This window comes from Peromyscus californicus, unplaced genomic scaffold (assembly GCF_007827085.1).
Source record: "Peromyscus californicus insignis strain IS unplaced genomic scaffold, ASM782708v3 Scaffold_3__1_contigs__length_106647218, whole genome shotgun sequence".
NCBI classification, from domain to species: domain Eukaryota; kingdom Metazoa; phylum Chordata; class Mammalia; order Rodentia; family Cricetidae; genus Peromyscus; species Peromyscus californicus.
The window spans coordinates 50,356,910-50,372,657 of NW_026294551.1; positions in this window are offsets into that span (position 1 = coordinate 50,356,910).

Sequence of the window (15,748 nt, forward strand, 5' to 3'; positions counted from 1 at the left end):
CTAGGGGAAGTTCCCCAGAGTAGCAGTGGTGATGCGTGTTTGCTGTAGGGCTGTAGGATTCCTACACTAGAGCTGCAGTTTCTGATGGACAGCTGTGAAAGAGCAGCCTAGGCTGGTTTGGGAAGGCAGGTCCCTGTCCAGCCTGCATCCTTCAGCGCCCCCATGTGGTGGCAAGAAGTTTTACCCTTTTTTTTTTCCTCCATGCAAGGAAACTCATAGTTTTGTGTTCCATTCTAGATTATTTAGTACTCACTGTATGTTTTTTGTTTTGTTACATTTTTCATTTTAAAAATGAGTAGCAGTAAAGAAAAAGAAAACTCTAATTTATGCTACAGATTCGAATCTCTTAGCAGTGGTTAAGAGTATAGCCGTCTGGGGGCAGGCAAGATGGCTCTGGAGCAGGGGTGGGGTGGGTGGTGGGTGGGTGGGGGGTGGTATAGGCACTTGTGGCCAAGCCCGAAGACCTGAGTTTGACACCCGGGACCCTCATGGTGGGAGAAGAGAACTGACTAGCACAAGTCTTCTAGCTTCCACTCTTGCTCTATAGCATCCTTGTGCCACCCCACCCCCACCCCAAGTAGTGGGTATAGCTGTAATAAAAAACCAATTCATTTTAGAGAATAGGTGTTGGGAGGGGAGAGCGTTGGGAAGATCGCTCAGTGGGTAAAGTGTGAGTACAAGGACCTGAGTTTGGATCCCCAACACCCATGTTAAACAAACAAAGAAACAAAACCCAGACACGGCAGTGTGTGTGTGTGTCTGTAATCCCAGTGCTGGGAGATGGAGACGAGTGATTCTGGGGCTCACTGGTGAGTCAGTCTAGCTACATCAGCGAACTCCAGGTTCAGCACCACCCACACCCCTCAAACGTCTGACTCTGGAGGTATCTCTCAGTAGTGGAGCTCTTGTTTAACACACGTGAATCCGTGTCATTCACTCAAACCTGCATGCATGCATATACACATGTAAGTTCCGGAGTCAGGCATCCCTGACTGGAGGTCTCCTATGGTAGATGGAATGAGATAGCGTGTGTATGGGGCCCCATGCCCAACCTGTCTCAGAAGGAAGCGGATTCTCAGTAACTACAACCATTCGGAACACCACTGTTAGGCTGCCACAATTCCGACTGCACAGAGGTAGTCTCGACTTTTAAAAGAATCGTTTTCTTCCCGATGGTGTGTTGCATCCATGTCCCAAATTGCTGCATTCTTACTGCAGTGATTATACACACTCTTAAAAGTTCTGATTAAGGCGCTTTCCACATGGTCACCAATTCTTTTCCAATGAGCCCTGTAGACAGCTGCCTCTCCTGAGACACAGCAGCTCAGGAGCCGGTCTGTGTGGCTGTCAGAGGAAGAGCGTTGGCCAAGGGAAGCTGCTCACTCATTCATTCACCTGTCAACTAGGAAGGACTCACCTTCTCAGTGCCCTTCCCCACAGTGGGCTGCCTCTGCCCTCCGTGGTGACTTGTGGTATCCTGACACCTCCTGGACAGCAGGCAGTGAGCACGCAGCACCAGCCAGAAAACCAGGAGACCTGGATTCCAGGCCTGACTTTGCCACAAATGTCTCTCTCCTTCTTAGGGCCACCTGTAGAATGAAATGATTGGGGTAGACAGCCTACAGCTCTTCCCATCTCTGATATGTGGTGTCACGGGGCACGAGGCGATCTCAGGCTATGGGCCTAACTCCCAGGAGTTAAGGAGTCTTTGTTCTCTGCTAGCAGCAAGTGCCTGAGCTGAGATGGAAAAACCCTTTCTGAAGCCTAGTGCCTGTCTTGTGTTCTGTGACTCAACCACTCAGGGTCTGAGCACCACCCTTCAGAGAGCCTTTTCACACCCCCAAGGAAGGTGTGAACTCCCTGCCCCAGGGGCCAGCGGGAAGTTTATGGGTGCTCTGCTGGTCTGACAAAAATATCTCCTTTTCCAGCTTGGAGGGCAGACTTCAGAATTTCTGCCGGTTCAACATTGGGATGGGGCCTGACACAGCCAGCAACGTGGTAGAAAAACCATTCCTGAGCACACGGCTCCCAAGCTCAGAATTTGTTAGTGCCAGGTGCTGCATTTAGGCATAACTCAGAGAGGATCCATCGGCCAGCCTGCGGAGGACCCAGAGCAAGTTTCACAGCTTCCTGGGCCTCAGTTTCCCCATTTATAAAATAAGCCTTGTTCTTGCCAGGTGCAGTGGGATACATCTTGTAAGGTAGAGGCAGGAGGTTCAGGAGTCCACAGTTAGTCTGGGATAGGGAGTGAGTCTAAGGCCAGCCTGGGCTACATAGTGAGACACCGTATAAACAAATAAACAAGAATTTTATTCATAAGGCAATAAAAATTACTCTTAAACGCCATCCTTCAAATCAGGGGTCATTTAAATTTGAACCTTTGTTAATGGAACTGAAGTTGAACTTGTCTGTAATCAACATGAAATACAGACAGTGTTCAAGTTTCACCTTTCAATGGTTCAGTTAGCAGCGGCACGGAGTGGAACAGGGTAGGAAGGGGCGCTTTGGGAGGTGACAGGGTTGAGCTGACATCATGAAGGCAGAGATTGCCTGCATGGAATTTAAGTGTCCTGAGAGTGTGCTGCCCTGTGTGGACATCCCCTAGGAACCGGAAGTGGGCTTTCATCATTGGCCACATCACTGGCTCCTCAGTCTTGCACTTCACATTTGCCCAAAGTAGGAGAAATTAATGCTTATTCTTAATTGTTGTTGTTGTTGTTTTTGGTTTCTCAAGACAGGGTTTCTCTGCATAGCCCTGGCTGCCCTGGAACTCACGGAATGGCTGACACTTTCAAATTGCCAGCCATTCAGTGCCAAGGTCTTGAGTTTTAACACAGCCATGCACTACCTTGAAACGCGTTCATTGTACAGGCAACATATTTATTTTAAAAGACTTTGCACTACTACTGGAAATGGGAAGTCAGAGCTGTGTGGTAGAAAGCAACCATAAAGGTGAATAAAAGGAAAAAAAGGCATAAAATTTAATGTCGATTGGAAACAATATAAAAGCAGCGAGGAGCTGGGTGTGGCAGCTCACACCTGTCAGCTCAGCTCGCCAGAGAAAGAACCTTAAGCTGAGGACTCAAATCTGAAAGACCTATTCAAGAGCTTGTTTGGAGGCTCCAGCAGGGGAGCATGCCTACTCCTATACCCTTAACTGAAGACTGGTCCTCCTCTGTTCCAGGAAGGTTGTCCTCTTTGAAGAGTGCACAGCTTCGGGAGGGATGAACCTGGAGCAGTGAGGGAGGAAGGGAACACCTGCCTAGCCAAACAGATCAGCCGAATCAACCCTGACAATCAATAGAGTGATAGTGTTGCAACCAGGTCGCCCTCACAGCCAGAAAGACCTATTTGGAATTAACGCCCACTTTTTACGTATCTACATTCTTTTGTTGTTGTTGTTTTGAGACAGGGTTTCTTTTTGTAGCCCTGTAGTCCTGGAACTTGCTCTTTAGATCAGGCTGGCCTCGAACTCAGAGATCCGCCTGACTCTGCCTAACTCAGAGTGCATGTGCCACTGCTGCCTGGTTATACATGTTTATTTTTAAGCTATTCAGTCAGGATATTCTTAGCTTGAGCTAAAGATAGAGGTTTCGAGAGGAATGGGGGAAAGAAAGCTTCAAAACCCAGGTTGCCCCGGAGTTTCCAGACAGCTCCCTCTGTGGTCACTTTCCAGCTCCCACTGATTTCTTCTCTGAGAACCGTGCAGTGCACACAGAAGGCTCCACAATCACGTCTGTAAGACAAAGTCTGCCTTCCCTGGCAGCTCAGCTGTTCATGGTCTGTGTACCAGGAGTCCGGAATTTGAAACATAGAGATGAGGAGTACCTAAAGGACTCTGAAGCCCAGGTCCTCTCATGCAGACTCGAACAACAGTCCTTTCTGTGAGATGCTCTTTCTTATTTGAAGCTTCTAGAAGTTTCTATTATTTGCTCCTTTAACCAATATGTGTTGACAGGAACACCCTGAATGGCCCTGCTGAGATCAGACAGTGTGCGGACATTGCAGGGCCCCTGTGAGAGCAGCAGGGGGTCATCTTGCTGTGTTTTCTGCTGTGGGGAGTTCCCTCCCCCTCCTCCCCCTCCCCCTCCTCCTCCACACAACCCAGCAGCCTCCAGCCCTCTTCCCTTTGCTTCTCACCACAGTTGACTGGGCCAGGAGTGGCTGCTAATGGAAGCCGGGTCAAGAAGTCCCTCTCCTGAGGAATTTAGACTTGGGAAAGAAAGCCTCCGTTCCATGTGGCTGCTCTCTCGGGTGGAGGTTTTGGAGCGTGGATGGCAGCTGTTGTGTTATGTGAACCGGAAACAGAAAGCCAGCTAACAGAGAGAGAGAGAGAGGCAGCCAGCGTACCAAGACCAAGTGACAAGAGCAGACCCACTGCCCCACCTCTAGGGCCCCTCTTCCGCTGCAGGCAGTGTCTGAAGACCCTGCGTTCTGAGAGACCCCCCAGTCACCTCATGTTGAGTGCCCCTATCCCCCTATGATTGACTTCCAGGGAGTTTTCATGGCTCTGACACAAAGTGCTGTCACAGGCCATGGCTGCCTGACTAGAGGGGCAGGTTGGGGGTGGGGAGGCCACTCTGAGTCAGATCTCAATAAGTAGATGTAACTTGGTGGAAATGGAGGGGAGGGACATTCGATATAGTAGTATAGCATATGCAAAGTCAAAGGGTTAAAAGGTGCTGAAACTGTTTTTAAAATAGTGAAAAAATGGGTATATGCCGGTCCCTGGGAGGTATTTTATAATCTCAAACCAAGCAGGGCTTCTGATAGGATTACAAGTATATTGTTGGTAATGCAGCCACTAACACCCATGGGAGGCTTGTTATGTGTGGTAGTGCAATCTGTGAATTCCATTTTATAGGTGGGAAAACTGAGACCTGGGAGGGTACCAAACATAGGATTCACACTCAAGTAGGCTGCTGGCCCTTTAGAACCATAGCAGAATTTAGTAGCAAGGAGTGACGCTGGGTGGAAACACTGTGGTGTGGTGGTAATTGGCTCATTGTGACTCAGGTGTCAGATTTAGAGTCTGAGTTTAAAGTTTCCAGATCCGACCTGAGACTCTAATACCTTAATCCCGGGGCGTGACCTGATGCTTTAAGGTCTTAATCCTGGGGAGTCTGTTTCCCAAGATGACTCACACCCCCTAAATTTAAATTTGCCTTAAGTTTGGAAAGGGGATGGGTAACCACAGGTCCCAGGTGAGTACAAAACAGGTCTTTTGTGTGGAGAAGCCACAATCAGCTTTCCCACCCCAGAGGACATGGGTTAAGGGAAATGACCAACTCTGCTCTGTGAGCTGGCTGCTGTGTGGATTTTCTCATCACCTCAAATCTTGATGCACCTGACTGCGGCTTGGCGCACACACCCTACCAGCGTAATTCCTCCCCTGCTTTGGATGAACAGCTGCGCACAGAGCCCAGAGAGAGGAGACAGATCCCATCCTTGGCTGACTAGCCCAGCCGTCGTGAATACTCACAGGTCTCCCTGAGCAAAATGTGTGCTCCCCCTCGTGGGCAGTGGCGCTATGAGACTCGGTTCTGACAGGGGCGGAGGGGCGGCAGAGGAAGCTGGCTTGGGATTCTGGAGAAGACTCCTCTTCATGCCTCTGCATTGCCTTGACAATGGCTGCTGAAGCCTCCAGAAGCCGCAGGGCAAGGTCAGAAGCATAGACTAGAAGTCCTAATGGGAGCCCCAAAGCAAAGGAGCAGCTAACTCTGGCCTACATGCCTAGAGCAGAGCTGAGTCTGTTCACCCTCAGGGAGTGTGACCACACTCGTCACCCCATCTCAGATGCAAGGTGTGGACCCCCTAACCAACCATCGATGCCAGTTATCCCAGAAATATTTGACAAGCGAGAGGTTATGGGGCAAGAGTGTTGAAGCCAAATTCGTCAAGTTTGAGGGAGACTCCTTGAGTCTGAAGCAGAGTGTCTGGGAAGAGAGGCCACCTGAGGTCTCATCCAATTTCCACGTGGTCTAGAGGGGAAACTCAAGGACAGGAGTGTGCGTGCAGGACTTGGGGCAGCCAAAGGAGGGAAGGCCAGCTCATCTCCTCTGGAGAGCTCCAATCTATAGCCTTACACTTCGTGACGCATTTTATGAACATCACAAACGAGGAACCTACAACGGGAACACAGATGCCAAAGTCCTGTGGCTAACGGGTTGTCGGGAGTGGGTTGGGTCTTGGGCCTTCAGACCCTGAAATCAACATCCCTGGCCCCAAAGTATTTTCCACTTGAAATTCCTTTATAAATATTGGTATGCGTTTTTAAAAAAATGTCAACATTAGGAAGATGCTCCTTGATGCTCTTGAAGCTTGGGAGAGGGTGTGTGGTGTATATGTGTGATGTTTATGTATATGTTTGTGTGTGTATGTGCGATATGTGTAGTGTGTGTGATGTGTATATATGTGAGTATGTATGTGTGATGTGTGTGTATGTGCGATGTATGTGGTGTGTGTGTGTATGTGTGTGTCATGTGATGTATGTGTACATGTGTGATGTGTGTGGTATGTGTGATGTGTATATGTGTGTTGTGATGTGTGTGTGTGTGTATGTGTTGTGATGTGTGTGCGTGTGTGTGCGGTGTGTGTGTGTGATGTGTGTGTGTGTGTGTGTGTGTGTGTGGTATGTATGAGATGAATACACAGAGAGAATAACTTTGTAGATTCATTTCTCTTCTTCCATCCTTTCACAGATTCCAGGGACTGAACTCAGGTTGTTGGGCTTGTGTGGTAGGTACTGTTACCTGCTGAGCAATCCTGCTTGGTTCCTAGATAATGTATTTTGAACACATTCATCCCCATATATCTTTGTCCCTTCCTGCTCCCACTGATCTTGTTTCTCTTTGCAACTACCCGCTCCCTTCCTCTGGTGGCCCAGTGAGTTCCATTATGGTTGCTTACAGAAGCGTGGATGACGGGTTAATTTAGCAGTGACTATACCATGGGAGAAAATGTTTCTCCCTCCCCTAGCAACCATTAACTGGATCTCAGGGTGAGGTGTGGCCTCACGAACTCCTTCCCCTTTCCATGACAGGGTGCTGGTAGGCTTAAATCTTGTGTAGGTAATCACAGTGCTAAGAGTTCAAGGATGCAATAGTCACGTCATGCCCAGAAGACAGTGTCCATAATGTTCACCCCATTCTTTGGCTTTTACATTCTTTACAGTTCCTCTTCATGGTGCTTCTGAGCCTTGGAGGGAGAGATACAGGTCTCTCATTTAGGGCTCAGCTTTCAATAGTCATTTATTCTTAGCCCTTTGACTAGTCCTGGGTCTCGGTTGCCATTCCAAAAAGAAGTTTCTCAACTGAAAGTGAAAGCTGCACTCATCTCTAGACATGAACATACTTACTCAGAAGGCAATTTGATGGGCACACCGCTCAGGAAACAACAACAGTAGCTTTCCTGATAGGGCCTGTGATATCCCCAGCCAAGGAGTTTTAACCAGGTTTATAGTACTAGCTGTGATTCCCCTCCAGGGGAGCGGGCTGCTAATCCAATCAGAAAACAATTGGTTGCCCCATAACAGACTTGCCTCTGGTGTACCAGTGAGTACGTGTTGCCTGCCTGGCTGGTAGTGTCACCTACAGGAATGTAGCTGAAGCTTGTTGATGGCAGTTTTCCTTCAGCAGCTTTCATGGTACTTTCAGGTACCATGAGGGCTAGCCAGCAGGGAGTCTAGGAGGTATCTCACTAGCCAGCAGGGAGTCTAGGAGGTATCTCACTAGCCAGCAGGGAGTCTAGGAGGTATCTCACCTCTCAAAGGCCCACGAGTTAAAGGGCTTGATCCCACTATTGGGAAGTGTTAGAAACTTCAAAAGGAAGGGTTTAGTGGGAGGTCTTTAGGTCACTAGGGGTGTGCCTTGGAACAGGTTGTGTGACCTAGCTTTTCTTGCTCTTTTGCTTCCTGATCATGAGACGAATGATCCCATGTGCTGTCTCACCCAATACAAGACCGTTAACTGCTTATGGGCTGTGTGGACCAACACAAACCCTTTCTCTCTATAAGCTGATAAAAGTCAGGTACTATAGGAACAGGAAGCTAACAAAATGACTGCGAGTGGGGTCTTTTGCTTATTCACTCACACAACAAACATCTGCTGGGCTATTTCAGACTCTGAGTCTATGCTGAGTGCTATTATCAAGGATGAACAAGATGTCCTTTGGAACTCAGCCCAGAGGCAGACAATATATGAAAAGCCATTTCAGGCAGTGGAAGGTGCTGTGAGGGATCAGGAAACATGACTGTGGCTCTCTGAAAACAGCTGGAGAGGTGCACTGGGAGAGGCTTTTGGAAAAAAGGAGGCTCCGACAGAGGGAGAGGAGCAAGCGTCTTAGCAGGCAGAATTGCCCATATGGTGGGGCCCCAAAGGGCACAGCAGGGAGATGTCCACGTGGTGGGGCCCCAAAGGATGTAGCAGACTCCAGGTGCCAGACAGAGGACACTTACTGACTAGGTGAGAATAGATGGGTCGTTAATTAAGGTTAGTTAAGGGAAGAAATGGCTGAAGAGGAGGACTCTGGAATCAAATTTGGCAGGTGGCAAAAGCCAGAAGAAACAAATGATCCACACATACCTTAGAAGAGTCAGGTCAGCAGCTTGGTTCAGAGCAGCTGGGTTTCCCAGGAGGGAACTCACCTATGCTACTCCCAGGTTTTGACATCAGATGAATGAAAAAAAAGAAATGGAAAATAAAGGACATGACTGCTCCTAGGTATGCTGGAGGAGAAAGTTTATTGTAGATAAAAGGGAGAGCGTAGGCAGAGGCAGAGACATCTGGGTGAGTCCAGAGTGAACATGACCCTGAGCCACGTGAGGAGATGGGGAGGGGAAAGAAGAGGAGAGAGAGAGGAACCAGGTGCAGTAGCCAGGAGGCCAAATGTATAAAAGGAGCGGGTAACCAAAATGGCTGGATTATATAGGGAAGAACCTCCAGGGGCGGGAGGTGGGGGGCAGCCCCTGGGCTGGAGAGCTCAAGGTAAAGAGGAGGGTATATCAGCCCTATACTGTAACTGGTAGGGACTGAGGAATTCTGGGAGAACCTGGCAGCCAGGTCTGCTTTGATATGTTAAATAGGCACCTCCGCCATTTGTCCCAGAGTAAGTGACTTAACTCAGAGAAAGGCTGATGCTGGAGCTGGGAAAGGCAAACACTAACGTATCTCGTGAGTGCCTGGGGAAACAGCTCCTCTGGATTTCTTAGCGGACAGCCAGCATCTAGAGAAAGGGACAAGGGTGATACAAATCAAGATTGAGGAGGAGGAGGAGGACTGGTATCAAACTGCGTAGACCTCAGTGAAGTTCAAGTTAGGTTCTGGTGAGAGACATGGATTGAGCAAGGTTGACCAGGGTTGGAGGTTTTGGAAGGTAGGCTGAGAGAAGTGTGGGGTTTTCAAACTGTTACCCCTGAGGGTGATGAGCTGTAGCCTATCAGAAATTGTGGGTGGGTCCAGAGGCCAGGCCAGGTCCTCTGCCTCTATAGCCTCTCACTTCTGTTCATGCCGTCTTCCACCTGCTCAGCAAGGGAGAGCTATGAAGTTCAGGAATTTCTTTCTGGTGTCCTCAACAGCCAAGAAAGGAAACTTGTCTTTCAGGGTCCAGTCCCCTTGTTTTTAGGGAAAGGGAGGCATGACCGCTAAGTCTGCAGTACTGCTTATCACTCATTAAGATCGTGTTCGCTTGTGGTATCTTGGCTTGAAGAATGGCAGAGATGGCCAGAAGGTAGGATGGAGGTCACGGCACAGAGTAGCAAGCCCTAAGAGTCTGAAGGGCTGAAGGAGCCCTGAGTGGCCGATTTTGCCGGGAAGGTCAAATATTGAAAACGACTCTGACCTCATGAATAGTCAACAATGCTGAATGATGTAGCCAGCTCAGGTGGCACTGACCTCTGGACTCTTGGCTTAGTCAAGGCCCTATACACCCAGAGCTCCATAGAGTTTTCAAAAAATAGACTCACTGCAGGTGTTTGGGCTGGAAGTTTGCTGTTCTCACTTAGGGTCTTGAAGGATGTGCATGTCAAGACATGAAGCTTAGCCCTAGTCATTAAATTGCCAACATGACTGGAAACTACTAGTGCTGACGTCACCCATTATCCAACTAATGGACATTTTCGTTGGAGATAATTTTCTATTTGTGATAGCCCTTCAGTTCTCAGCTTTGTCCTGCCTTTCTGAGTTTGTTTCTGTGAGGTTGTTTTATTCTTCAACCACAGGCAGCCCCTGATGGACTTGTGGACACCCGGCAAGTTTTGGGGACAGAGGGAGAGAAGGGATTGGATACACTCTCTAGGGATGGTGCTGGCTGACAAAGCATGCGCACTTGAGGTCATCTCTGGTTTTTAGTAACTTCTCAAGGGGAGGTAGGTGAGTCCCCCACTGAAGCTGGCTTTCATTCACTCGTGTGTGAAGAGAGGAACATTGAGTAAATATGGGAGGTGATTTGTGAGGCCTCGTCTCACTGAAATGCCTTCCTTACATTACCAGCCCCTGGTGGCATCCTACAGAACACTCTCGTTGAAATCGATCACACTATCACGTCAGGCTCATAAACTCTGCGCTCTGACTATCTGCTTTCAAAGGGTGCATTTGTCTTAATACTCAGGAAGGTGGCTCAGAACACAACACTTTGAAATATTTGTTTACTATCAACTAAGTTGGAACGATCTCCAAACTAGACCTGATTTTATTCATTCAAGACCAGCTAGGACAGGTTCTGATTCTAGCGTGGCTCTACGCACTGGGGATTCACAGTGTGCGAAGCAAACGTGCGTGTTCTCAAGAACCTCACACACCCCTGAACATTTAGGCCGTGTGTGTGTGTGTGTGTGTGTGTGTGTGTGTGTGTGTGTGTGTGTGCGCACATGCGTATGACTATGTTTTAAAAGTATGTGCATTTGTAAGTGCAGAGAAACATGAACCGGATTGATTCAATGACTTATTTTTCCAGGAGCCACCCGTAGGAAGTTGCACAGGGTGGATGGTCTCTGTGTGTCATTCAGTCGGTGAGTCCACAGGTTCTGTGGCTTCAGATTGCAAACCATAAGGACCATCTGAAAGCATGTCTATGTGTCTCTCTCTGGAATGGCTGTTTGAGTAATATGTACAAAAGGGTGTTCATCTATTGCAAAAGAGGGATATGTTATGTGTACAAAAGATCGCTTCTTTGGGAAGGAATGTTTTTTTAAGTTTCTTTTTTTCCCATTAGTCTATAAAACAATGGGTTTCATGATCACATTTTCATGTCTACATATGATTGTACTTTGCTCAAATTGACCCTCCACTAACCCCCTTGTCCCTCCCACCTCCTGCTGATTCCTCTCCTCCTCTCTAATGGTTCCCTTTCCACTTTGTCATATCTATGTATGTCATTTCTCTGTATATTTGCATATGATATATTTTGTCTTGCTTCTTTTGAGTTAGTGGCGACCTTCCCCTCCCCCTCAAAACAGTGACATCCATAATTCTAAAAGCATCAGAATTGTCAGCAAAAAATGTTGGGAATGGAGGATATAGTGTTAAGGGAAAGAAGCCAGACACCGAAAGATAAATATTGCATGCTTTTATTTAAATATGGAAGCTGGAAAAATTGTTCTTAAAGAGAAAGGGAGTGTAATAGAAATTGTTAGAGGCTGGGAAACGTGGAAGCAAATAGAGGCTGGATAGTGGGTACCGAAATACGGTGAGGTAAGATATAGATGCCTCACATGATCTTTTACAAATAGATGGTGAGGAGCTTGTGGTCTGTAGCAACTGATCAGATATTTGTTGGAAGAATGAGAAACAAAGGCATGCCAATGCTTTGGGTCCTGATGTGGTTGTCACATACTCTGTGTCTCATAAACATGGATGATGGTAAGTCAGCTAAGGAAGAAAAGAATGTAAGTAAGCAGTAAAATATCATAAAGATACAGTCCTATCTTTGACTTTACTCCAAATATTTGGCTTGAAAGAGTTTCATTGCTTAAACCAAAGGTCTTTGAGACCAAGGGTTTGTTTCACAATTACAGACCCCACAGGTAAAGAACTAGGTTCTTGGGTAAGTTCCTGCAGCTAGTGGCAGCAGAGAATAAAACATGACAGGAAAAGAAGCCCACTGGACTTGGAGGTAAGAACTTCATGTTGTGTTTGTTTTTGAAACTCACTGTAGTACTCCATCTGGCCTTGAACTCCTGAAAACCTCCTGTCTTAGCCTCTCGAGGGCCGGATAACAGGAGTTCACCACCTGTTATCTTGTTTTGTCTTTTCCTGTGCTGAGGATGGAACCCAGGACCTCATGCCAAGCGAGTGCTTTCCCCCTGAGCTGCATCCCCAGCCCAAGCTAAGAGCATTTTAATCACAAGACTTTGGAGAAGCAAAGCGTGAACTGTTTGCATTGGGATTCCACTGGCTAGGGACAGGATAACCTGAAGAGAGGTGGAATTGGGATAGGAGGTCAGCATATAGGGAGAAGCATTTTTTTTTTTTCTAGGAACCACTTGATGGGGGTTTGGCAGCTTGGGTTGTTTTTTGTTTTGTTTTGTTTTTGTTTTTCAAGACAGCTCTGACTGTCCTAGAACTCACTCTGTAGACCAGGCTAGCCTCGAACTCAGAGAGATCTGCCTACCTTTGCCTCCCTGAGTGCTGGGATGAAAGGCGTGTGCCACCACTGCCCAGCTTGGGGTTTTAAAGCCAAGCCTTTAACATACATTCTAGCATGTGAAACTGTCTCTACTGCTTTAGACACAGATACTCATGGAATAATCCTCCTTAACTCCCTTCCGTTTTTCAGCCCTTGTAATGAAGACATTCTAACATCAAAAAAAATGTAGGGTGTTTTGCTTGAATGCATGTCTGGGTACTACATGTGTGCCTGGCATTTAAAGAGGCCAGAAGATGGCACCAGATGGAGCCATGGAGCAGAGTTGCTGTGTAGCTGCTGGGAACTGAACCTGGGTCCTCTGGAAGAACCACCAGTACTCTTAACTGCTGAGCCATCTCTCCAGTCCCAGTATCCTAACATCTCAGCAATGTTTTGTATCTTACACAGTAGCATTTTGGAGCTAAGCAAAGCACCACAGAAATTTCCATTGATCCCTTCTTCATTAATTGAATGACAGAATAATGGTTTCCAAATCTTCAGGGTGTGGGAGCATTGCTCTGGAGTTGGTTTAGGTTTGACATTTCCAGCACTTTCTAAGTGATTTGGCTAGTTTCTCCCTTCTGGGGTTGTAGTGAGGGAGGGACTGTGTGAATTCATTCTTCACAGGTAATCACTGTCGTCTCTCCATCATGAGCTGTGTTGGGGGAAGGAAGAGGGGATGGAGCCTTCCTATTTTATTACTTACCTGGAAGACAGAGATCTGAGCTCTAAATCCGGAAACTAGGGCATTGGGTCTGCCACCAACAAGCTGGTGACGGTGGGTAGGGCGCCTTCTTTTCATGAATCTATTTCCGCATTGACCGAACAATAGAAAAGCGAGCATTTATTGAAAATCTCTGAGCCAGGTTCATGTATTATATTTGTTTAATCTGAGAAGTTAACACACAATGATTGGCGGGCCAGATCTCACACCCATGTTCCTTGACTTCCAAGGCCAGGTGTTTTGGGGCAATGTGGCCACTCGTGTCCATGCTCAGCACCACAGATCTGAGTCGCAAGGTTTGCATCCTAAGAAACTTAGGGATGTGGGATTTCTCAGCTCCTATCACTTAAAAAATACCTAAAACTAAGGCTTAAACAGTGTGAGCAGCTTATTCAGGGTCTCATAAATCAGTGGCCTAAATAGTCTCAGAACCCAGGCCTTGGGGACCCTGGAGCTCCAGCCCTGGAGTCTTCCCCAAAGAAAATCTGCTTTGTCTGAAGGTGATGGCTTGCATTTTACCTTAAGTCTCTGCAGCACTACTTTATGTCCTTGTGTGTTAGTCAAGGCTGAATAACAAGACACCATAGGGCAAGGGGCCTACAGACAGTAGAATGTCATCATTAGAAAAGATACTCACTTAAAAACATGTGCATTTGGGAACCTCTCTGGCTCTGATTTTCCCACCACAGTTCTCCTGATCCTGATTGCTTTTCAATTTCCAGGGGAGTCAGAATATTTTTGCAGTAGCTCTCCTTGTGGTTGGAGGATTTGGTGAGGCCATTCTTTCAAGGGGTCCATGAGTTGAGAATTACTTTAACAATCACACCAAGATGTTACGGATCTTTCTCACTCTCATTGCCCCTGCAGGTCTTCGGGGGTGGCATGGTGTGAGATGTGGTATTAGGTCAATGCAGAGACAGGGACGGGAACTGGAGCATCTACTATCCAGCTGGATGTGACCGAGTAGTACAGACCTGTAAAGTGAATCTATTCTTTTGTAGAAAACATATTCATGCTGTGTGTGACTCTGAAGTTATCTATGCTTGTATCGGTGGTTCTCAATCCGTGGGTCGAGATCCCCTTGGGGTCATAAGACTCTTTCACAGGGGTTGCCCAAGACTACAAGTAAATATTAGGTCTGTCTACCAAATGGTCAGATTTCTAGCTGAGGGGTCCTTCTAATCCCTGAGCCACACAGGACTGACTGGCTTGCTCTCCAGGGCACTTCAGTTTCATCATATTATGATGCTGTAAGGTATCTTTTCCCATCAGACCTGGGTGCTTCCTACAGGTGGGAGCCCCCTTGCCTTCACCAGAACGATCTCTTCTGAAGGGCAGGCAAACATTAACTGTCTCTTCCAATCAGCATCTAGGGATAGTCCCATAGAGTGGCTGTGAAAGCACTTTAAAAAAAAAGTTAGCTGTTAACTTCAACAAAGGTCTGACAAGCATAAGTATATCTTATCAAAAGTAAGACAGGGAAAAACTGACTCTGAAATGAACCAACCATTTTGTTTCCCCCAAGATAGTGTTTCCCTGTGTGATAGTCCTGGCTGTCCTGGAACTCACGCTGTAGACCAGGCTGGTCTCGAACTCACAGAGATCTGCTTGCCTCTGGCCACCACTGCCTGGCTACTGTAGCCATCTTACAGCTACTGAAAAAGAGAACAGAATCCAACTTTGTCTCAAAGGAATAGACAAATGGGCCAGTGGAATAAATAGTTCCCAAAGAAGAAATGCAAATGGCCAATAGTGTTTTAAAAAGTATCTAACACCTCTAGCCATCAGGGAGATGCAAATTAAAACTACTTTGGAATACCACTACATCTCAGTCAGAACAGCTATCATCAAAGAATCTGACAACAGATGCTGGTGAGGATGCAGAGAAAGAGGAACCCTTATTCACTACTGGTAGGGAGTGCAGACTAGTACAGTTGTTACGAAAATTAGTATAGAGATGGCTCAAAAAACTGAAAATAAAATTACCATGTAACCCAGCTGTACCACTGCTGGGCATAAGCCCCAAGGACTCACTGTCCTTCCATAGAGACACTTGCACGTCCGTGTTTATTGCTACTCTTACTCATGGTGTCTAGGCAATGGAACCCATCTCTACGCCCATCAACAGGTGAATGGATAATAAACATGTGGCTGTGTCTTAGTCAGGGTTACTATTGTTGTGATGAAACACCATGACCAAAATCAACTTGGGGAGGGAAGGGCTTATTTTGCTCAGAGTTCCACATCACTGTTCATCATCAAAGAAAGTCAGGATAGTAACTCAAACAGGGCAGGAACCTGGAGGCAGGAATGTGGCAGAGGCCATAGAGGAGTGCTACTTACTGGCTTGCTCTCTATGGCTTGCTCAGCCTGCTTTCTTTTTACTAATTTTTTAACTAATTT